General features: G+C 31.1%; 1 long non-coding RNA gene across 3 annotated transcripts; it reads left to right on the top strand.

Moving 5' to 3' along the window:
* Nucleotides 1-16737: 16737 nt before the first annotated feature.
* On the top strand, nucleotides 16738-18395 carry LOC103503093 (uncharacterized). 3 transcript variants are annotated; one of them, XR_007824458.1, is made up of 2 exons: nucleotides 16738-18124; nucleotides 18218-18395. It is a non-coding gene; the product is annotated as an uncharacterized LOC103503093 (long non-coding RNA). The 3 variants fall into 3 exon arrangements; XR_007824457.1 differs by having other exon boundaries at nucleotides 16738-17510; XR_007824456.1 differs by having other exon boundaries at nucleotides 16738-17392.
* The last annotated feature ends 6807 nt before the right edge of the window (nucleotides 18396-25202 follow it).

The raw sequence follows: 25202 nt of genomic DNA on the forward strand, positions 1-25202 counted from the left end.
GGTGCGAACCGAGAAGACTCAGAAGATTCAAACTGAGTCTGAACAACATGAATAATAGTATCAACAACTGCACGTCTGCTAGTAAGACCAGCAATTAATTCATTTAGTTCAAGAATCGTCACACTCAGGGAACGTGATTCATCATATAGAAGTTGTCAGAGGCGAGAGGCGAGCTCTGATGGAAGATGAAGACCAGATGTAGGAATGTTCAAATGTGTAGCATTCTGAGAACTAGCTCTAGGAGGTCAAAACACAAAAGAAAGATCAAGCACATGAGACCCCTGAAACAATTTGTAACTAAGAGAAATGGTGCGAGGGGCAGGACTTGGGATATCCTCATCAGTGAGACCGTAGGATGCTGAGACAGTAAAAAGGCCCAGAGTAGTTGAGGAAAACAAATAGGGACATTGATCCCAAAAGTATCAACATGTCATAACACGTGTTGAAAAACAATGTCTCTAACATCTATTTTAGATCCAGTACCAATCAAAAATAGAAGATTAGCCAAAATAGTAGAAATTGTAGATAGATGAGTACTAAGATGCCAATTGGTAATTCCAATCTTGTGTAGGATAGCATATTTGATGCTCAGTTTTATTATAGGAAACTGTCCATCAGACGACCATTGACAAACTAACCCTCTAGAGAGCTCTAACGCAAGTTGTTCAGGAAGTGGAAGGTTGACAGAATAATCAACAGGTAAGGAATGCTGCAAGAACTTATTTATAAGTGCAGGAGAAATTTCAAAGCACTTACCACGAACATGCACCTTCTGGTATTTAGGAGAACCATAGTCATCGAGTTTAGCAGGTAGATTAACTATAAACTCCCGAATAAACTTTGGATAAAAGGGCCTAACAACTGTGATTGTGGGCATCATACCAGCAGGTGTTGAATAAGAAATTTTTGGAACCAATTACAAATTGTCATATCATTTACTAAAATAATTGTATTTGAGATTAACTAAAAATTCGTTTGAGACCCAAATTAAATTTAAAGACAAATTGGACAATTCTAATGATGTCACATGTCTTTATTATGACAATTGGATCAAATTAATTATTTTGGTTCAATTAAATATTATTTACTTAGGCTAAAATTCAATTGAGCCAAAAAATAAGTTTAATTTAGCCCAAATAAATATCACCCAAATCTATGTGATTGAGCCCATGGGTATGGTCCATGGACCAGACTAGGCCCAAATCCATAAATGCCTAGCAGGTAACTCTATAAATAGAGAAGTTCTCTTCATTTGTAGGGGTTGGAAAGTTTTGACTCCACAAGGTCAAATTCTCGCAAGAGTTAGAAGACTCCCCAACTCCTGAAGTCGACAACCCTTGAAGATTGAAACTCCTTGAACCTACAAGCTTTCTTCTAAGACTCTAACTTCAAGAACATCACGTGCTCTGCTTTTCTCAAATCAAGAGTAAGTATCTAGCCGAGAGAGAATCAAAGGATCAAATTCTAGAGACCGAACCACATCGCATCAAATTAACATAAATACAACATCAATACAAGTTCAACTCCACAAATCAAATTTCTTCGAAAATCTCGTGTGAACAACATCATTAAAAAGATCAATCAATTAACTAACAGAAATTATTGCCTCTGTTATTTATTTAATTAAATTTTACCAAAACTTGAATGCTCTTTTGGCCTTTGTGAACTCTGATGTCTATCTTGATTGTTCCAATGTCGATATGACTTCTCAATATTATGTCACTTTGAGTTTGATAAGAGTTAGATAACAATATGTTTTGTCTAATTAATCAGAATCTTTTTTTTTTAATAATGCATTTTTAAAAAGTAATGTAAAAAATAGGGTGGGAGGCAAACTATTGACAAAAATAGGGTGATTTTGTGAAAGTCGTGTACCCCGTACACGACTTTGCTAGGAAATCGTATACGGGGTCCACGACTTCAATGCGTGGACCCCACTCCCTTCTTTTTTAATTCAAAGATATTCAATATATATATTTATTTATTTAGTATTTAATACGTGGGCCCAACAAATTAAATATATATTTATATATTTATCTATTTATTATTTAATATGCGGGCCCCTCAAGTTATTTATTTTTAAATTTAAATATATTATATATTTATATATTTATATATTTATGTAACATTTAATATATATATATATATATATATTATATTTTGGGTTTTTAATAAATGCATTAAACTTCTTAAAACAAAATTAAACAAACTATTCAACCAAATTTTGTTATCCGGACTAAGCTAAGCAGATAAAAGATGAAAAATAAGTAAAAATGAGCTTAAAAAAATTAAGACAATAGTATTCTATGTATACATCAAATTTATATAAATAAAATCCAACAAAATTTGGGAATATTTTTTTTAATAATACATCTATTTTTGTCAATAGTTTGCCTCGTACCCTATTTTTGATATTATTTTTTTAAAATGCATTATTAAAAAAAATATTCCCAATTTTTTTTACTTATTTTTCATCTTTTATCTGCTTAGCTTAGTCCGAATAACGAAATTTGGTAGAATAGAAATCTAAAAGATTGAGTTTATATAATTTTGTTTTAAGAAGTTTAATGCATTTATTAAAAACCCAAAAAATATATATATATATATATATATTATAAATGTTACATAAATATATAAATATATAATATATTTAAATTTAAAAATAAATAACTTGTGGGGCCCACGTATTAAATAATAAATAGATAAATAGATAAATATATATTTAATACGTGTGGGACCCACGCATTAAATACTAAATAAATAAATATATATATTGAATATCTTTGAATTAAAAAAAGAAGGGAGTGGGGTCCACGCATTGAAGTCGTGGACCCCGTCTACGATTTCCTAGCAAAGTCGTGTACAGGGTACACGACTTCCACAAAATCACTCTATTTTTGTCAATAGTTTGACTCCTACCCTATTTTTGACATTACTTTTTTAAAATGCATTATTAAAAAAAAAAGATCCAATTAATCAAAAGCAATGATAAATACTGGAGTAATAATTCATTTAATTTTTATTGGTGATGTTTCTTAATTTTTATGAGGTAGAATCTTCGGCATTAATATAATTAAAACTAACCATAATTCATAAGTATTATGAGAGTGATTTTAAAATAGTTTTTTGTGTCAAGATTACTTGAATATTTTTAATAATTCAAAATTAGTATAATTAATATAAATGTATCTCAGATTACATATTAAACTAATTTTAATTTATTAAGAACGTGTTTTGAAGTTATTTTAAATATAATAAAGAAAAATTTTCATAAATTTAACACAGCGGTAAAATATTTACAATCCGTATACCAAAGTCCATAAAGTTAGCAATTTTTAAAATATTCTAAATTTGTCATTCCTTCTTTCTTCTCCTCTTCGTCTGTTTTATCGTCATTTTCTTTTCTTATTCTTTTTTAGAGTGTTATTTGGTTCATCGTGTATCAAATATAAAAGATTTATTTTTTTCAAACTTTTTTATTTGGTTGTTCAAGATCATGTACTAAATATAAAATACTGGAAAAAAATGATGATTTGGGTAGCCAAATCTAAACGATCGTATAAAAAAAATTGCAAAATCTGCAAAATCTAAACGATCGTGTACGAAAATAATTTTCTAAAAAATCGTTTAGTCAATTTAAATGATCGTGTACCAAATATTAAAAAAATTCGTTGTCAAATCTAAACGATCAAATCTAAACGATTGTGTACAGATAATTTAAAAAATAAATCGTTTAGATTTGGTTATCCAAATCTAAAGAAAAAATCTAAATGATCGTGTACCAAACAATAGTCAAATTTAAACAATCATGTACCAACAATAGCCAAATCTATTCGATTGTGTACCAAATATATTATGCGCGTCGTTGATGACGTGATTGATGGGGCATTTTTTTGTATTTTTTATGGTGGGCCTGTGGGCTTTGATTTTGAAATTATTCTATACAGTGTAAATATTTTGCCGTTTTGTTATATTTTTGAAATGACCCCTATAATAGAAGGGATCTTGATATTCTTCTAAAATTACATTCAACTTTAGGGATTAGGAAAAGAAAATGGATATTGGACTTTTAAATTAAAAAAATTGTTCAAACAAATCTTTTCTTTAAATAACGTGTTTTTTAAAAGTAATGTCAAAATAGGGTATGAGGAAAACTATTGATAAAAATAGGATAGTTTGGACGAACGTCTTGTACAGGGTACACGAATTTGTTGAGAAGTTCTGGACGGGGTCCACGACTTTAATGAATTGGCACGTGGATCCCACACCTTTTTCGTTTTTCATTATTTAATATATTTTCAAATTCCAATTTTTAATTTTCAAAAATATCTTTCCTTATTAAATATATTTCCAAATACCGATTTTTAATTTTCAAAAATATGTTTCCTTATGAAATATCTTTCCGAATTCCAATCTCCAAAAGTATCTTTCCAAATATCAAATTCAATCTCCAATTTTCTTTTTTTAAAAAAAGATATATATTAACAAAATATGTTACTAAAAAATATATTTAACAAATAGGGGTCTTTTCCAAAATATAAAAAAGCGACAAAATATTTACATTCTATAAAACAATTCCAAAGACGGAAAAAGCCTAAAGGCTCACCGTGTAAAATACCAAAAATGCCCCGTTAACCACACCGTCAATAACGCGCGAGTAATATATTTGCGATCGTTTAGATTTGGTTATTGTTTGATAAGCGATCGTTTAGATATGGGTACAATTTATACATAATCGTTCAGATATGACTACAATTTATACGTGATCGTTTAAATATGGTTCAATATATATGCGATCGTTTATATATTACTACAATTTATCTTTTCAATTTCATCGTTTAATTTTGTTACACGATCGTTTAATTTGGTTACGTTTAAATTTGGTCACACGATCGTTTAGATTTGGGGACCCAAATCTAAATGGTTTTTTTTCAAATTTTGGTCCACGATGTTTTTAATTCTTTTGGTACACGATTGTTTAGATTTCTTTACACGATCATTTACATTTGGCTACTTCATTCCAAATGATTTTATTTTCAAGATTCTTTATACACGATCTTTTATTTTTTTTACACGATCGTTTACTTTTTTTTTTTAAACGATCGTTTACATTTGGCTACTCCAATTTAAATGATTTTTTTTCAAGATTTTTTATACACAATCTTTTATTTTTTTTTACATGATCGTTTACATTTGGCTACTCCAATCTAAATGATTTTTTTCAATATTCTTTATACACGATCTTTTAGATTTTTCTATTTTTTTGTACATGACGTAAAAAAAAGGAAAAGAAGAAAGACGATGGAAAGAAATCGCAACGAACAAAAAAAGAAGAGGAAAAGTAGAAAGACGATGGAAAAGCAGAAAAAAAAAAGAGAAAAAGAAGAAAAACGATGGAAAGATTAAACGACGTAAATAAAGAATTGAAAAATAAGAATTGTGATGGAAAAAATTGCAGAAAAAAATAGGAAAGAAGAAAGATGAAATCAGACGAGGAAGACGATGAAAGAAATAGTCGGAGGAAGACGAATCGTAAAAGAAAGATGGAAAGGCAAACTTGGAATATTTAAAAAATGACTCACTTTATCGGCTTTGTTATATGGGCTGTAAATAGTTTGGTGTTTTGTTATAGTTTTCCTAACAAATATTTGTAATCCACCGATATTAACAAAATGATTTGTTGCCGTAACTCTTTCCATTTTGATTAGAAAAATAGATATTTTTTCCTACAATAGAGTTAAATAATTTGATTCTTAAAAAAAATTAATTATTCTAATTTTCATACAATAGAATTATTCTTGTCATAACTCTTTTCGTTTTGATTCTAAAAAAAGATTAGATATCTTGTTAATATCGGTGGATTGCAAATATTTGTTTAATATATTTCTAATAACATATTTTTTTAACAAAATTTTTTAAAAAAATAATTGGAGATTAGAATTTGGAGATTTGAATTTGGAGATTTGAATATTTAATAAGAAAAAATATTATTGAAATTTGGAAGTTGGAATTTGAAAGGATATTTAATAAGAAAAGATATTTTTGGAAATTAGAATTTGGAGATTTGAATATATATATATATATATATATATATATATATATATATATATATATATATATATATATGTTAATTTTCATAAATGTCACAAAACACAAAACTATTTACGGCCCATGAAGTTAGTCATTTTATAAATATTTTAGGTATTCCCTTCTGTTTTTCTTCCCTTCCTCGCTACGATTTCTTTCATCGTCTTCCTCTTGTGATTTCTTTCATCGTCTTTTTTCTTTTAATCTTTTTTTTTTCGCTGTGATTTCTTTCCATCGTCTTTCTCTTTTCCTATTCTTTTTTACATCGTTTAATCTAATTTCTATTGTCTTTCTTCTTTTCCTCTTCTTTTTTCATGTCGTTTAAATTAAGGTAACCAAATCTAAACGACTGTGTACAAAAAAAAGCAAAATCTAAAAGATCGTGTATGAAGAATCTTGACAAAAAAATCATTTAGATTGGAGTAGCCAAATGTAAACGATCGTGTAAAAAAAGTAAATGATCGTGGAGACAAATCTAAATTAAACGATGGTGTACCAAAAGAATTAAAAAAAAAAATTGTTTAGCCAAATCTAAACAATCATGTACTAAAAAATCTTGAAAAAATAAACGTTCGTGTAAAAAAACGATTGTATATAAAAAGAATTAAAAAAAAATCGTTTAGCCAAATCTAAACAATCGTGTGTCAAATTTTAAAAAAAAAATCATTTAGATTTGGGTCCAAATCTAAACGATCAAATCTAAACAATCGTGTAACTAAATTAAACGATAGAATTAAAAAATAAATTGTAGCCAAATCTAAACAATCGTGTACCAAACAATAGTCAAATCTAAACGATCATATATCAAATGTATTACGCGCGCGTTGTTGACGGCGTGGTTGATGGGGCATTTTTTGTATTTTCGACAATGGACCTATGGGCTTTTTTCGTTTTCGAAATTATTCTATATCGTGTAAATATTTTGCCACTTTGTTATATTTTTTGAAAGACCCTGACCCATATATATATATATATATATATATATATATATATATTAAATAATGAAAAAAGAAAAAGGTGTGGGGTCCATGTGCCAACTCATTGAAGTCGTGGACCCCATACACGACTTCGTCCAAACTACTCTATTTTTGTCAATATTTTTCCTCCTATCCTATTTTGACATTACTTTTAAAAAACACATTATATTAAAAAAAGATTACGTTCAAACCGACAACCACAATACAATGGGTGGTAGGTGCTTTTAAGTTTTCCAACCTTTTTCAGTGGTAGGTTATAAAGTCTTAATCAATTTAACAACTCGAAATTGCAAGCGTTGAATCATAAAGGTTAGGTTATGTTAACCCTAACCCCTGTTTGGACGTAAGGTTATGGAAATCCTAGTTTTAGGGTTTTCATAATACCCGTATTACCGATCCCTCTAAACTTCCATTCTCTCATTTGTAGTCAGTGCCGATTTGTCTCCCTCATCATCTCTTTCAACCTGTGTTAACCCTTTCTTTCAACCTGTGTTAGTCTTCGATCCCTCTTTCCCTTCCATTCATTTTTTCTTCTTTCTTCTTCTTCTCCTTCCTCTTTCCCTTTGATTATAAATTGTCTTCCTTCTTTTAAACGTTTTTCCGTTTTGTTTTCTCGCCCGAAAAATCTATCCCGCTTCTCTTCAGAATCCATCTTTACATCTCTCTAAACCGTCTCTCTCACTCTTCGAAACTTGAACGCATTTTGCTGAAGGCTTGGCTCCAAGTTTTTTTTACTTTCATAACGTTTCAGTTTTCCATTTGTGGGTGTTCTCCGTGAACATGCAACTTTGTTGTTGCCCCTAGGAAGTCCACTTGCCACTCGACTTACCGATTTGCTGCTCAGTGTTTCCTTTGCCGATTGGTGTTTCCCTTCACTGATTTAGGATTGATGCTACACATGACATCGTTTTATGGCAATCGGTGAGGCTCAAGCATGGTAGGGAGGTAACTCTTGCTTTGATTTTTTTTTTTATGCAAAGCAGATGATGAGTTTGTTGGTCCTCGACTTATTTTTGAATTTTTTTCTCATCCTTGAATATGTTTGAATTTTTCTTCTGTTAGGTACAAGTTTGGCTATATTGTTGTTTCTTTCGGTTCCATTAAACTTTTTTTTCTGTTCATATGTTGTTGTTTCCTTCGATTCTATTAAAGATTGTCTTCATTTGTTTCCAATGCTTGTATTTTTGCTTCAATCTTTGTTGTTTCGACTCTGTGAAGATTACCTAATTGCACGATTTATCTGTGAATTATGAATGCAATTTGTCTTCTTCTTGTAATTTTCCTTCACTTTTATTTAGTACTTTCTATCATGTTTTGTTGTTTTCTTGGCTAATTTCTCTTATGGAGAAAAACTTTAGTTGCTTAAATCTGTTCCTGCAGATTGTTTTGTCTTTCCAATCCTTTTGACAATCTTTCCTTTTGTACTAAATAGGGTAGCTTACAATGGTTAGGGTTTGACTGTTGTGTGACTTTTCTATGCTTTTATCCTATCATTTGTAGAGATTCCCTTGTGGTTTTTGGTGTGTGGTCATTAAAGGCATCATAACTTCCCTCATCCCCCCTATGTATACACCTTTCCTCTTTTGCCATATCACTGCATTTGGGACTTCATTGGTTGCCTTCTTCTATTTTTTGTTATTTCCTCTTTGAAAGGTCACTTTTTGTTCCAATATTTTTATCATTGTCCATCCTTTTCTGCCTTATTTTGTATGTATAATTCATGTTCTCTCTGCACAGTCATTTATGTATATGTTGTACTATTTTACTTCATTCAACCACTTAACAAAAATATATTTAGTCTATTTATATGCTTTTACTTCCTTTGTTGAGTTTGTTGGCTGTTTTGTGTGTCCTCTGTACCTTGATCTTTGTTTGTTCACTTTGTTGTTTCTATATTGTTAGGATCCTCCATCACTTTCTGCCTTGTTTCGTATGTATGCTCCATGTTATTATTAGTGGCACTTACCTATGTTCAAATCTTTCAATTGATGTTTCAACCACTATAAAAATCGTTTTAATGTCGTTTAATGCTTTTACTTCCATCGTTTGAGTTGGCTGTTTTGCGTGTCCTTTGTACCTTGTTCTTTGTTTCTTCATTTTGTTCTTTGCATATTATTACCATCCTCCATCTCGTTCAATCTTGTTTTGTATCTATGTTCCATCCTATTATCTGTGTTTGTTCCTTGTTTTTTTTTTCCTTTTAATTGATGTTTCCACTACTATGAAACTCGATCCAAATTGTTGAACGAATTTCTTTACTCTGAGACTCCTAATTGTTTCTCAAAAAACCATTTTTCATGCTTATTAGTAGCGCCTTACGTTTTGAATCTTGATTTTGGGTCCATTCGTCGACGTACAAGGTATCTAGTTGTTATTTTTCTTTTATTTTGTTCTTTTATTAACTCCACTCTTTTACAATACTTCGTCTGCATGTCCCTTCGTCGTTTTCTAATCTTGTTTTTCTTATGCAGGACGTCGGCCTTCACAATATCCTTATAAGAGGTACTACAGATTAGCTGTTTGTAGATCATTATTTCAGTTTGTGTTGTCGTTTTGTTTCATTTTTTTTTTTTGTTAGGAATGTGTAATTTAATTTCAATTATATGGGACAAACTTTCAGTTTTTTAAGTTGCCATCTTTTTTGTTTTGTATTGACACTAGATTTCACATTATGTAGAACATTTTTAATATGTTTTCATTCTATGAACTTTAAAATTTGAAAATCTTGGCAATTTATTCCATGCATGGTCAATATTGTTTTTGCAAAAATACCATCCCAATACTTTGAATTTCACCATAATTCACTACTATCTTTTTAAAACAAGCATACCCGTCAAACATGATCGATAAATTGAAACACAATAAAAATAATTACTATGTCACTTTTCAAAAGTGAAATGATGCCCCTAATATGTTAAAAAATGAAACTAAGAAAATTCCAAACCTACTATAGTTCCAATATGACCACATGTTTTGTTTTTTAAATTTTTTTCACATTACGAAACATAGGTCTATAACTATAGTAACGTTTTCAAATTTAGTTTCAATGTGTTTTAAAAACATTCTTTTAGTGGAATTTTGTGTGTGAGCAATGTGAGAGAAATGTTTTCATTTGTTTGTAGTACTACTTATTTGAAATTAGAATAATTTGCAATACTTGTATATATTTTTCTAAGTATACACATCCATTCTATTTTAATCACTCACTAAAAGTAGACATTGTACACAAGTTGTACACAAATTTCTTCTCATCTAGTTTCATTATACATGTTACCAATTGTCATATTAGGCTTTTTAAAACATCTATATCAATATTGTTTCTTTGAAATTCACTAATAACACAGTTTGAAATTTGAATTTGTTCAAGAGTTGTAGGTACATTTCATATTAGAACTTGAGGTTTACTTGTTTGGTTTTTTAACATGTATATCAACATTCTAATAACACACGTACTTAATAATTGTTAGGAAAGTTGTTACCTTCAAATGGATCCATAAAACCTTGTGCAATCCTAATTGTATTGCGTTTCCCAACATCAGTAGCTACTGCTAACATTGGAGACACGCATAAACAACAATAAGCACCTGACACATACAACCTACGATACTAGGTATAGAATTAGGCAGCTTGCGTACTTTTGCATGATACACGAGTCCAACCTAGTATGTCACCAAAGTACTCGAATGGACATGTCGACATTTGCTATTTTATGCCATTTACTACGAACTATTGCTAGCCTTTCGTCGATAGAGAGATTGTCGATGTTGAGAAAATGGTTGCAATGATCTTGGACGTCCTTGCCCATGACGTGAAGAATCGAGTTATATGGAAAGAATTTGTTTGGTCCGGTGAGACTGTTTCTCGACATTTCAACCTACAACGATATGACTGCACGACGAGTTGATAAAGAAAATGTAGCTAGTCACCAACATCTACACCAGTCCATAGTGGAAGTGCTTCGAGGTGCACGTTGTCAAAATCATCTGTATGTCACGTATCAAAACGTCCCAATAATTAATGGTTGTTTGTTTAACTTTGCAGAATTGCCTTGAGCATTAGATGGGTCATATATAAAGGTGAACATGCCACAAATCGATCACCCTAGATACAAAATGCATATGGGCGAAATTTCTACTAATGTCCTCGGAGTCTGCGACACTAAAGGCGATTTCATATTCATTCTGGTTGGCTGGGAACAGTAGATTCACGCATTCTTCAGGATACGCTTGCACGACCAAACAGACTTCAAGTTCTCAAGGGTATCTACAATTTTTACTCCTACCACAACGTTTAAACATTCCTACATCACTGCGTATAACCCGTTGTCTTGTGTAATAGGATTTTGCTATTTGTATGACGCAGGGTATCCAAATGGGAAGGGATTTCTCACTCCTTAGAGAGGGCAGAGGCCACTTGCAAGAGTACTTCAACATGAAACACTCATCTGCATGGAATGTCATTGAATGCGTGTTTGATCTTTTAAAGGGTCGCTGGCCTATCCTTTGTGGGAAGTCATACTACCCCGTCCAAGTCCAATGTCGTACTATTCTAGCATGTTGCCTACTGCACAATTTGATAACCAGAGAGATGATGAATACCAATGACTTAGAGGACATCGACAAGGGAGACTCGACGTACGTAAGGACCACCACAGGTGACAACATTCACTACATTGAGACCTCAAACTAATGGACACAGTGGCAGGATGAACTAGTCGCGACGATGTTCAATGAATGGCAGTTGCATAATGAATAGCTCACAACATTTAAAATTAGAAGCTACTGTGTTTTTGTAATTTTACTATCGCTACTGTGTTATTGAATGTTAAATGCATGCGTGCATCGATTACATTAATGGAAATATATACATTCACATGATATATGTTGAAGTTGTTTCTTTTTCATGTTTCTTTACTGCTAGTATTCGACATTACTTACGTATGCATGCCTTTGTTGTCATATTCATTGTCAGTATGACAAATTCATCACGTGACCCTAAGCATATATGGACAAAGGAGGAGGAGGCCACACTAGTGGAGTGTTTGGCGGAGTTGTCATCCACGGGTGGATGGAAGTTGGACAACGGCATGTTTCGACGAGGTTACCTAGCCTAACTTGTTCATATGATGGTTGTAAAGTTTCCTGGATGTCTTGTCCAAGCCACTACTGTTATAGACTGCCGAATAAAGACATTGAAGTGGACCTTCCAAGCAATCATAGAAATGCATAGACCATCATGCAGTGGATTCGGGTGGAATGATGAGGCAAAGTGCATAATTGCTGAAAAGAACATGTTCGACAACTGGGTCAGGGTAAGGAAAAAATTAAAGAACATATCAATACTTCGAAACTTTACTTTGGTTGAACTGTTTATATAGTGCAAGTTTTTATTGACCATGTTTGTATGCATCTGAAACACATCCTATAGAAAAGGGTCTCCTGAACCTCCTACGATGAATTGGCATGTATGTTTAGGAAGGATATGGTGATGGATCGAGGTGCAGAGACTATCATCGATGTCGGGTCCAATGACCCAGGGGGTATAAAGGGATTTCAAACGCCTGATGAAAACGATATGGAGATCTCCACCATGTACAGCTAGGGGTTTAACATGTCCCAGGATGATCTACGCGCCTTACGACATGGTCGCACATCCGACGGTAGGACCGAATTGAGTGGATCAAAGCGAAAGAGGGGAGGGCAGCGAGTGGGTAAGATTGAGTTAATTTTCCAACGTAGAATTTTTCCAAATTCATAACTTTCTGTCTCTAGGTTGACCGTTTACTAGACTGATTGCAACAATTCGAACCTCATTCAGATTGTTGATGATAAGCATGTGTCTTGGATTATGTTAGTCATATCAAAATTCCCCGACAATGATCTACTTGTTGTCGTTGACACTGTATCAGCTAGTGATATTGGAAATACCCCGTATTTGAGAGAAGACATGAAATTGCTTTGAATTCCATTAGGGGTACTCCGGAGGACTCGTGTGTCATGCTGTCTACATTTTCGCATGCATTGATTCGAAACAGCCTAGGTATAAAAACTACAAATACTCTGTATTTTAACAAATAACACATGATTAATCTAGAAATACACTGTAATTCTAAATTGTTTTATTTGATTGTTTTTAGGTACATATACGGCTGAAGAAGCAGATGATGAAGGTCGGTTTAATACAAACGAACGAAGGTCGGTGGAAAGCGATCTTAAAAGGGAAAGGTGGAAAGCGATCTTAAGTGGAGAGCGATCTTAAAAGGGCCAGTGGAAAGCAATCCCAAAAGTCACCGCAATATGAGAGAACAGAGATGGCCGCGCGTATCTTAAGTGACGATGGAAAGCCTTTCAAAAAGGAAGGGAGAAAGCGATCTTATTTTTCAAAGGAAAAGAGAAGGTTTAAAAAACTTCTAGGGTTTTCTTAGAGAAGTGAAGTGGTTGCATGTAGAAGATGTGATGTTTTTCAGAAGATGGTTTTTTTTTTTTTTTTTGGGAATTAGAATATTCAAGAGTGTGCATAGTTTGTATTAATTATAGGGCATTTGTGGTTTTTGTTACCATTGTATTTAGAAATCGAATTTGTCAATTAGGTAGGGGTATTTAAGGCATAGTCCTCCTATTTATTATTTAAAAATTAACTATTTTGCTATTTTATCAATTTAAAAATAAAATTGTTATTTATCCCAAGTAAACCTTATATTTTACTATTCTTCTTGTCGCCTCAATATTAAATGTGAGTAGTTTTGTCATATGGGCCCAATATTTGTATAAATTTGTAGTCCATTAGAACTTTTGTGAAAAATATTGTGTTCGATCCCTATTTAGACTATTCCAGTTAAAAGACCTTAATTATCAAATCCAGGAGCCCATGTAAGTATTTGAAACCAAATTAACTCAAACGGTTAAATTACAGCCTAAAAGCCCAATAGGAGGACTCGCCTTCATTTTGGGGGAGATTGGGACAACCAAGTGCATGATTAATTGCCCTTCATTTTCTGAGGTGTTTACAAGTGTAAAAATAACATTTATAAACACTTAGAATATTAATCTAATAAAAGTTTTTAGAGAATTTGTGGTAAACATCAACTTTGATTTTTGGCTATTTTTATAACTACCAAAATTTTCGAATAATAAATACAAACTTTTCTTACATTTCTTCCTCGTTTTTTCATTTAATTTTTATAATGTTTATCGAAAGATTTTTAGAACCAAGTTTTTGTTCTCCATTTGAAGATGGCCTCAATTCTCTTTAGTGTCTTTGTTTATCAATTGCTATTTTCAACGAGTTTCTATTGTCACCCACACAACAATGAATTCCCTCGATCAAGGTGAATTTCTTTTCTTCTTTCTTTCTTTCTCTCTCTCTTTTTTTAAAGAAAGAAAAAAAAACAAAAAAGAAACTTTTTGTGGTAAATTTGCCTTGAGATTTCGTTGGCCATTTGGGTATATGATGCACTAATGGATTTAGTATAGGCCTAGGAGAGGCTCGAACCCTCTCAACTTTTTGCTCTTTATATAATATATGTATATATATACTAAAATAATACCAATATAACAAAGTTATCTCAGGGATATAATTGTTTCCCAATCTCCTTGAGACCCATTAAAAAGCTCTGTCAACAAAATGTTTGAATCCATCGCTACTAATACGATGGTTATATAAAAATTATTTAAATAAATATATATGAATTGTGTATCTATTTAATATATCATATTTGGTTAGGTAATTTTTCAAATATTTTCTATAATCAATCACTACATCCATTCTTTTCATTTTCATTATATATTTTAGATTTATCTCCTATTTATTTTGATTGATTAAATTTATTGTTATATGGTCAACTAATAAAACATCCGTACCCAGTATTGCCTTGAGATCTATGATTTGATATTAAAAATTTTGCTATTAACTTTTTGAATCAAATAGAAAGAAAATATTTGTGATGTTTATAAAAAGTTTTGAAGTATTAAATAACTTATTTTTTTAATAAATAATGGAAAGAAAACAAGTTCATCCCCACAAAAAATATATAAATATTAAAATTAGAATTACAAAATCTTTTTGAGTTAAAAATATTATTGTTTAGTCTTCTAATTCAAAATTCTTTATTTATTTTATCAGTTGAGATATAATATAATATCAAAACTATGATAAAAAGTTATTTAATAATATAATATTTTGTTCTTTTAAAAAATTTAGAATTATAAGTTGTCTTATCTCCAATGAGACGAACAAATAAAACTATAACAATAGTTCCAATTATAAATTTAGTTGTGAAAATTAAACATTTAATAACTTTTAATATTAAACAAGATAAATTATTAAAATAGGTTGTTTATCAAATTTATTAATTCATGATTATAAAGGTTAAACCTCTTCTTAAAAATAATTTTTCAATTTCGTACTTTATTATTTATACTTAAGAAAATCTGTATTTATATTTATTATTGAAAATTCACCGACAAAAGTTATGTTCGGAAGATTTTTAACCACATGCATCTTTATATAAAATATAAACATGTGGAAAGATTTTGTTTACTATTTTTTTTTCAAAAAACCAAGATTCTAGTAATTGAATTATTTAATAGATTTTTTGTTTAAGCGATTCTTTTTCTATTTTAATAGTATATCACTATGTCGATCTTTTCCATTGTCTATTATCTCTATTTAATAGCTCAACCACACAAACCTATCTATCATCCATTATGCAAGAGTACCTTCCAGATATGTAATATTTGATTTCGTTTGATTGTCACAAGAGGTGTTGATTTTTTAAGAGACAATAATTTAGTAATTGGATTGACATTCTCGAAACACATCCAAACATAAAGGTACATAGTTTTTGAATTATCTAAATAAGAATGATGTTTTTAATATATACTATTTACATTATTTGAAAATGACTCATTCTCATCAATATTTTAGCTATTGCAATTATATAGGATTGGCAAAAATAAGATGGGCATTTAGTGTACTTGCATGACTTAATCTAATAAAGGTTTAAGTTGCTTTTAATATGTGTGTCAAAATAAGAATTTTAATTATTTATGAACTTATAATGATTGTGGGAATAATGGTAGATGCTTGAGACCGGGTTACTGCCGGATTTTATGTCATAAAATTTATAGATGGTAAATTTAATTCATTGACTGTTATTAATAAAGTATTATTATTGTTATTTTCAATAAGTGTTATTGATTAGTTTATTAATTTTGTCCTAATAACTCTATGTAATACCCAAAATAAGGTAATTTTTAATTTTAATTTAAGTTTAATTTTAACTATGTTGGATTTATTTTGGGTGTTATTTGAGTTAATTGTTGAAATTGTTTGATTTTGTGGGATGTAGGATTAATTAAATATTTTGGAAAAATATTTAGTTAGTTTAGAGATTTGGAATTTTGATGAAAGATTAATTTAAGTGGAATTTGATTGGTTGATTTAATTGATGAGATTATATGTAGATATGTATGTCATTATATAATGTATTAAGTTGAGGGTTAAGGATAATTATATTATGAAATAATATAATTATTTAAGTAAAGATATAATATTTTCGAAAAAATAAAAGTGGATATTTTTTAGGGGAGAGAATTATTTGATATTATTTTTGGGAGAAGAGAACAACAAGATAAAAAAAGGATTTTTGATTGGTATTAAATGAAGAGAGAGGATATGAGTTTTGTTTTGGAAAAAGAATAAGGAAAGAGAAAAGAAAAAAAAAATTATATTATTATTATTTTCTTTAAATAGGTCTTGAAGAGCGTGCAAAGAAACAAGAGATTATTCATCTTCTTCTTCCTAGCAAACCCTAACCACCGCCAACACTTCCAGTCGATGCCCAATCGTCGTACATTCCTTCCGTCACACGTAGCTTCCCATCGAGCCTCTTCGTCCTGTGTCGTGCGTCATCGGTCGAAGCTCAGCCGCAAAGTAGTCTGTCGTCCCCTTACCGCACCATTCATCGTTCGTCTCTCTGATTAAGCTTAGCCTTCAAACGTTGCAAGTCACGCACCGGTTAGCAACCATCGTCAGCCGTCGTTTGAAACGTCATTTCCTCTGTTGTCTCTGTGTCGATCTACCCTTGCCGAGCCGAACTCCACAGATCCAAGCCACACGCGAACTTCGAGCAGTCTCACACGCTGATTCTTCGTGAGTTGCATAATCGAGTCATCACCCCTTCGCGAGCTGCGCGCGAGCCGTCGTCCCTTCCAAACCACACACGTAGACGTCCAAGCCGCGTTTCCTCTTTGGTTGAGCCGCCAAGCCATTTTTCAAGCCATCAACTTTTTTTTTTTTTTTTTTTTGTTCTTCTCCCACCTATTTTGGTAAGTTTCAATGGGTTTTGGTTAATGCCCAAAAAATATTAATTTTGGACCCTAAATATTATTTTCATGAAGGCTCGGTTACCCAATCAAGGTTGAATCCAATTCAACCTCACTTTGAGTAAGTTGAATTAATAGGATTTTTGGATCTTTAAGTAATTGTTAATTAATTTATTGAACTTAGTATTTTCCTTTACTATTTAGGACTTATTCTTGGAAAGTTTGACTGTTGCTGACAGTAATAGTTTGGTTAAACTAATCTCTTCTACTAGACCCTCGTAATGAAGATAAGAGTTTGGATGAGATTTTCCTATTATGCATTTATGTAGCTAAAATGCATAATGTATCGATGATGATTGATAGTTATAACTGAGTTGTGTTGATGATGATGACTGATAGTTATGACTGAGTTATGTTGATGATGATAATTGATGATGTTAATGTTAATGCATGAAATGTAAATCTCATGATTTAGAACGTTATGATTAATACTCATACCATGTTTATGATGTTATGATGTGTTATATGATATGGATAGGGTGTTTTGTTAACTTTATCTATTAGAGTCGTACCCCTATGGGTGTCCCTCGGGATCACCATTTTTTTATGACTGTGTGGTCTACGGGATCACTTACAATCCAATTGTCTTAAGTGTTCTTTTGAGATCACCAAAGACCATAGATGTTTCTATGGGATCATTAGATTGCGTGTGTTCGGGAACGCGCCAGTTTAGGGGTACTTCTTTACAATACTCTAATGGAAATTTAACAGACACCTAGCAGGACTAGTATATGTTTATACTCACTCTTTCTATGTTCAATCTTTCAGGCAGAGGTAGAGGTAAGGGCAGACGAAAGCTGGCGAATGACAAGAAGTGACCATGAACATGTCGTAGGGAAACTTTTTGCTTCCGCTTTTACTTTACAGTTATGTTTTCAGTATTTTTGTGTTCTTTGACTATATTCTTTGAAAGTAGATAAGGTTCGAATTATGAGTTTGTTTTAAATTTATTTCTACATTATTTATTTATTTATGAATTAATGCATATTTGAGGTTTTCAATACAAGATAGTTTTATTTTCCATTTTCTTTAAAAAGTTTTTATTTTCCTTTAAGTAGTAATGACCTCAACTTAGTATAAAGAGTTAGGTCATTACACTTTAAATCCAATAACTAACTTCAGAAGGAATTATCTTATAAATCTTGAACTATACGTGGAGACACATAAGGATCAATGTTTAACACGTAACTAGGTCTTGTTAAAATTATAGATACGACCTACTTTGTATTTGTTACAAACACAAGGATCCAACACATTAGTGTAACCTTGTTGTATAGTTAGGTTCCTATTTCAAAATGATGATATGTGCAACTTATAAGTCTTAATCTTGAGTGCATATGTGAACTCCTGTTCGCAAGGGAATGTCTTTCGATTTGTATGGGTAGGAGTGATCAGATTGTCGAGTTAATAAGTCTACCATTTTAGGGACGAGGCCAAACATAAAGCTAGAAATATAATCATACAAGATGAAATTCACTCATTCTCGACTTTAGGATAAGTAGATGAGTGTCCCCTTAAATGGTATCTCTAGAACTTGAACAAATGATTCTACCTCCCTATAGTATAATAGGGGATTTTGTTTATTGGTTGGATCATAAATAGATTGTTCATTATTGAAGAATTGGTATTTAAAGACTAAGAAGTAACTGATGGGTCAAATGGTAATTTAACCCGATCCCCGAACAGGAATCCCGACCCTGACCCTAACTCCACAAAATGGGAAATAGGACGAGGATGGGGATGAAGAGTGCCCTTTTGCTCCGCCCCGGCCCCGTTGCCAACCATTTGATCAACTTTAGTAACCACTACTGTCAACCTCTAATCACCATTTTCAGTGACCACCACTGGTCACTATTTCCAACGACAGTTTTTCAGCAACTGTTGGTGGCCAACTTTTTAATAAAAACATTTTTGAAAAACAAGATTGAAAATCAATTTTAAATAGAAAAATTTTCATAAATATAACAAAACTGTAAACTATTTACGGCCCGTATAACAAGCTTATTAAGGAAAATTATTTTTTAGAATTCCTTATTTGCCCTTACTCTTTTATAACAATCTTTCAAACATGATAGTTCTTCTTCTTTCCGATTTTTTCACGATCGTTGTTTCCGAGTTATTTATCTCGTCTTTTATATATCTTTCATCCTGATCATTCTTTGCCTTTTTCGTAAGTTTTGACAACATTCACTCTCATATTCATCATCTTCAATAACATTGTTTCTCTTCTTGTCATCTTGGACAATCAAGATCGTCTATATTGCTTTGTTATTATCGTCTTAGTGATTTTGGTTTCGGTGAGTATTCTAAATATTGTTTTTTGTTTGAACTATTTAGTTGATTATAAAATTTCGTTCAGAATTATATATTTCGACGTCAAGATAGAATGTTTAGAATATGTAGGTATTAATGTAAGACATCCTATATTTCGTTATGAAGATCGTTGAAGATTTTAATAATTGTTTACGTCGAACTAAGAATTTATATTTCAGTATGAGTGTCATTTTTGTTTTTTGTTGTTTGTAAGAATTTAAAGTTTTTTTTTTTCATTTAGAACTTTTAAGAATCACTGTAAGAATTGTGTATTTCATTATGAAGATCGATAGTTTGAAGTTTTTCACGATAATTTTCATTGAATTACTTGATCGTTTACCTCTATCAACATCATCGTTTATCAATATAGAGATGATTGTTTTGCTATATGAACATGATTATTCATCTTTATGAACACGAAAATTTTCAATATTTTGTATGATTAGCGTCTTTAAACGATCGTGTATCTAAGTTAATACGATAGTTTAAACAATCGTGTATCTAAGTTAATACGACGGTTTAAACAATCGTGTATCTAAGTTAATACGATAGTTTAAACAATCATTTAGTTTATTCTATATGATGGTTTATTTTGTTTTATTTGATCGTCTATTGTTGTTAAACGATCATTTAGTATTTATTATTTTTTTTTTGCACAATCGTTTTTATTTACTTTTTGCATTGTGTTTATTTTTATTGTTTAGTACATTTTATTCTCTTATTCTGTGATAGATATTTATCTAATTCTTCCTTTCACCATTAAATACTTAATTATATATATTTTTTTTCCAGATTAGAATGTCTATTCCTATTTTTGTTTTTTATGGAGGTCAATGGAATGACTGTAATGTTTATGAGAATTACTCAATGTCTGAAATTTTGGTAGATATGCGAGTCAGCTTTAATTCTTTGGTTGCTTTAACATGTGAACAAATTGAATTGGAAGAATCAGTAGAATTATCTGTTTTACTTGATTTTGGTAAAACCAATGTTCAAACTGTGGTGCCAATAAAAAAAGACAATGATGTTGCTTGGTATTTAGCTTTTACTAAAGATGCAATTAGTAGACATCCATTAGTTGCCCATGTAAGTGTTAATTGTTTGGAAATGTCTTCTTCATCTAGTAGTGTACGGGAGAATGTTGATATGTCACTGAATATAGGTTCTTCTTCTTCTGTTTCAAATGATGAAGTTATAAGAGACATCTTTTATTATTCTGATTTGAAGGAAAAATGTTTATTTGAAAGTAAAAAAGTGCTTTCAAAGTGTTTTTGCATAATAGCAGTGAAGATCAACTTTCAATTTAGGACTATAGTATCATATTTGAGGTCTCTTGAATTTAGATGTCTGTAAGAAGGCTACATGGTATGTTCGGGTATCTTGTTATAAGAAGACTAATTTGTGGATGCTACGAAAATACACCTTTGACCATGATTGTTCATTGAGTGCAATCTAAAATTCTTACATATAAGCTTCTTCAACAGTAATTGGCAGTTATTTGATAGATGATCTTAGATTCATGTCTACTGATCGTTCTATTCCTAAAGAGATTGTGCATAAGGCTCGTACAAATCTTGGAGTTAATATAAGTTACTAAAAAGTTTGGAGGGTAAAAGAACATATGGTAAAGATATTACACAGTGACGCAGTTGAATCGTATGCATTAATTCCAAGGTTCTTTGATAAATTAGTTGAATCTAACCCATGTATGATCAATTTTGTATATCAAATTTAAATTCATTTATAGATAGATGTGGATCGACTAATATCACATTTTATCTAGATAGACCAATATTAGCATCTATCACATTCTTTCTGTTCTTTTTTATTTGTGCTGATAGAAATGTGTTTGTAATTATTATATGTACATGCACTACTTTAGAAATGGATGATAGTGGTCATTTCAAGTTTTGCTTTATGACTTTTGGTGCATCAGAGGGATGAAAACATTGTAGACCTATTATTTCTGTTGATGGGTCATTTTTGAAGTGTAAGTTTGGTGGCATCCTATTAACAGCCTCATCACAAGATGGTAACAATCAAATCTTCCCTCTTGCTTTTGCCATTGTAGATTCTGAAATGATGTATCATAGATATTGTTTTTTGATAAGATACAAGGTAGTTTTTCAGAGTGGGCTAATTTAGTCATTGTTTTTTATAAGCATCTTAGCATCCTTAAAGGAGTTTTAAGAGTGTTTCCTGATGTTGAGTATTTTGTGTGCACAAAACATCTTTTAAGTAACTTGAAACTTCATTTTAAGGATCCACTACTTGATAAATATTTCTTTAGCTGTGCTTATGCCTATACCGTTGATGAATTTGAGTACCACATGAGATGCATGGAGTACGTTTGTCCAAATATCAGATATTATCTTAGTAGTATTGATTTTGAGAAGTAATCTCGAACACGTAGACTAAGGTATAGAATGATGACATCAAATTGTGCAGAAAGTGTAAATTCAGTGTTTAAAGATCTTAGAGAACTACTTGTGGCTACGATGCTTAGTTCAATTAGGGTTGTATTGCAAAAGTGGTTTTATGGACGAAGTAAAGCTGCTTCTACAATGAAGAGTCGTTTGACTTCTTGGGCTGAGAATGTTCTGCATTTATAACATGAAAAGTCGGGAAGATTATTGGTAAGATTTTTTTTTTTTTTTAATTTTTATCTCAGAAAGTTAGAGATAGATTGCTATCTTTTTCTATCCGATAAATAAAGATAGCAATTATTCTGTTCTTGTCTTAGATAAGCATAGATGATTGCTATTTATATATATCTGATGTATACAGAAATTGAAATCTATTTGTTATTATTTTATTAATTGTCCTTATTTGTCTAGTGTATTAGGTTGATCCAATTAGTATGATTGAATACCAAGTAACGGATGGAAATCAACAGTTTATTGTGAAGTTAAACGTGGGATGTTGTAGTTGCCGAGTATGGGATATTGAAGAAATTCCTTATGTGCATGCTCTTGCTGTTCTACGAATGCTTAATTTAGATACCTATTCATATGTATCTGAGTTTTATTATAGAGAAACACTATCAGCAACATACAGTGGTTGTACTCAACCGTTGGATCTTATTTCAATTGGAGAGTTGTAGATTCTGTCATAAAAATATTACCTCCAGTCTTTAAACGGCAAGCTGGAAGACTAAGAAAACAAAGAATTCCATCTGTTGGTGAATTTAGTAGTTCAACCAGATGTTCCAATTATAATCGTAAAAGACATAATAGTAGGACTTGTAAGCAAGGTTTGAACATTTAATGAAAATGTGTAATCTCTTTCTTTCATTATTATGTAAATGTTTGATATTAAAGTTGATGGAGATTTAATATTGTTTAGACATTAAGGTGGTATATATAAACGATCGCTTAATATTGTTTACATGTATTAAGAAGATCGTTTACTCTTTACTAGATGATCGTGTGATTTGTATCGCTTGATCGTTTATGCTTGATAATTGTACGTTTACATATAGTTTAGGAAATCGGTTTGACTTAGTGCGTGGTGGTCTATGATGTCTTACATGATCGTTTAGATTAATCGAAAAATTCGCAATCATTTTAGACATTAGTGTGGTATATATAAACAATCGCTTAATATTGTTTGCATGTATTAAGAAGATCATTTAGTCTTTACTAAATGATCGTATGATTTGCATTGCCTGATTGTTTATGCTTGATAATTGTACGATTACATATAGTTTAGGAAATTGGTTTGACTTAAATGCGTGGTGGTCTGTGATGTCTTACATGATCGTTTAGATTAATCAAAAAATTTGTGATCGTTTAGTCGCTAGTGTGGTATATATATAAACAATCGCTTAATATTGTTTTCATGTATTAAGAAGATCGTTTAGTCTTTACTAAATGATCGGGTGATTTGTATCGTCTCGTCTGATCGTTTATGCTTGATAATTGTACGTTTACATATAGTTTAGAAAATCGTCTAACTTAAGTATGTGGTGGTCTATGATGTCTTACATGATCATTTAGATTAATTGAAAAATTTGCGATCGTTTAGACATTAGTGTGTTATATATAAACAATCGCCTAAAGCTTTATGCATCATCTTTTACATTTCTCTACACGAATGTTTTTATATCTTTATACAGTTGTTTTCTGATATCTATCTAAACAAATACAAACATTCAGTCAAAAGTTGATTAAAATTAAAAAGTAAAAATTGTACATATACATCAACCAAAACAAACATTTTATTTAGCAATAGAATTTATTTGCCCAAAATTCTACTACATATTGTTGTCTAAACAATTTCATGTTATCCATAATTAGACAATCACGGTCTGCATTTGTTACAATGCATTCAATAAATTTGGCACAAAAAATCCTACAATCTAATGAAGCACCTTTTTGTAATGTGGTATTTGATCTTATTACTGGCCAAGGGCCATACATGAAATTTTTACTATGTGCATGTATTCCAATAGTAATTGCCAGTGAGGAGATGCATCGTGCAGATATTGTAAGAGTTGCATCAACAAGTATTTTTTCAACATAATTTGGCATTGATTCAAACACATAGATCTTGCATTTTTTCATATCAGCTATAACAGCCAACCAGTGTTCTTTTATGTTGATGCAGCCAATCACGTAGTTGACATCTCCCCGCCTTTCTTTAACTTGGATTTCACCAACAGCTGAACTAAAATAGTAATCTAAACCTGGTTTTGACTATAGTGCTATGTGTGCTGTTGTGTCTATCAATTTAACCTTTTTATTGTCTGGTGTCAGCACATGATTATCCAAAAGCCGTTGCCTAGTTATGTAATATTTTTTGTTGATTCTAGTCTTGAAGAGCAAATAAAAAAATTTAGTCAAAATATAATTATGCAGTTTAACTTCTATACAATAAATAAATAAATAAATAAATAAATAAATAAATAAAGAGTAATAACTTACCATAAATGACGAATCTAGTACTGTAAAAGTATATTTGCAAAGATGCTTCAGATGCAACATTTTTTTCTACATGTGGTACAATAACAAATCCATGGTCTATAAAATATAAACGATAGTGAATAGAAGCGATAGTTTATCAAAATTCAAGCCATCGTTTGGCAAATACAAGTGATCGTTTACAACATTCTTTTCTATACTAAGCGATCCTGTTTAACATTTTTTGTTCGCTTATCTAATCAAACGATCGTGTATTATATATAAACGATCGTTTAGTTAGATAAAGAATATTGTACTCGATCGTGTAGTTTTATATATAAAATGAAATTTGGAAAGAGTACTTACGTCTCCTAGTATCCATGTGTTTTCTTCAAGCTTTTTGAAAAATTTCTTCTATCTGGTTGTTAACATTACTGTCATCTCTTAATTAGTTTTTTTTTATATCTCTTCCAAGATAAGTATGTCTTCTGCAATTTTGGATCCACTGGCCACACGGGATCATAACTATCTACATATCG

The sequence above is a fragment of the Cucumis melo genome, chromosome 10 (genome assembly GCF_025177605.1).
Source record: "Cucumis melo cultivar AY chromosome 10, USDA_Cmelo_AY_1.0, whole genome shotgun sequence".
In the NCBI taxonomy this organism is placed as follows: Eukaryota; Viridiplantae; Streptophyta; class Magnoliopsida; order Cucurbitales; family Cucurbitaceae; genus Cucumis; species Cucumis melo.